Here is a 1,087-nt window from a genome sequence, read left to right as displayed (position 1 = left end):
CATATATTTTTTTAATGTAATTAAAAAATAATAATAAATAAATATTTAAAAAAATGAAGAAAAAAGGGGGAAAAAAAAACTGAGGGTATATTATATAGCACCTTTCATTTAAATGGAGTAACTCTTTATTTCTCTCCAAAAACTCTGATGAGGCTGGATGATGATCCTTCAAAGATGAAGAAATGAAGAAATAAGTGGGCTGAGATTCATACAGAAGAGTGAAGTGTCTTTATCATAAGGATAAGTTGTGGCCGTATTGATTGGACTGATTCTCGGAAAATAAATTTTGTATTTTGTATTTCAAAAGTCTGCATCAAGGAAGAAAACAAAAGATAAAACAAAACGTCTGTATCTCAGGGTAGTACTGACATCTCTTTGAGGGCATAGTTTGTGGAATATATGTTATGTAAACTTATGTGACAGTCACCTGTGCCCTGGTGCACAAGTCTGATACATAAACTAATATCCACACATTTTCTTGCCAAAGGTGGAGATTACTGTGCTTACTGGTAATTTGTGAGGTGGGTGGTCCATTTTTAAATTAGACTCATGCTCATAACAGGGAAGATGGAAAGAAACAAACCTTAGTTCTTCTCCTCTAATTATTTGATGCATTCCCACTCTTCTGAGAAAATGCAAGAGTATTGCTCTGACAGATGACAATGTCCTTAGAGATGTAGAGCTGGCAACCTAAATGACTTACCTACTGGCTACATGTTACCAGCTAACACACAAGCTGTGTCTTATTCTGACATTTCTCTTCATACAATAAATGTAAAAATTTAGGGTACTTGGAGTTACTGACAAATTGTTTGGAAAAACTGGAAAAATATTACGTTACAAACAGTAAAAAACAAAATATGTTAAAAGGAGTAAAAAATGTTAAAATGCAATAAGACGTTTACTTTTTACGCAGTATCTCTATGAAAGCCTATAACCTTATTAAAATAAACTGTGTACTGAAATACAAAAGTAACTAAGAATGAACATATTTACAAAATTGTAATATTATAATCTACAAGCCCTTTAGAAAGCTATTGTAGAAACTGCAGGAAAGATGAAAACAATTACAAATTCCAGGTTGGGT

The sequence above is a fragment of the Dasypus novemcinctus genome, chromosome 28, assembly GCF_030445035.2.
Source record: "Dasypus novemcinctus isolate mDasNov1 chromosome 28, mDasNov1.1.hap2, whole genome shotgun sequence".
NCBI classification, from domain to species: domain Eukaryota; kingdom Metazoa; phylum Chordata; class Mammalia; order Cingulata; family Dasypodidae; genus Dasypus; species Dasypus novemcinctus.
This window is presented reverse-complemented; position numbering follows the sequence as displayed.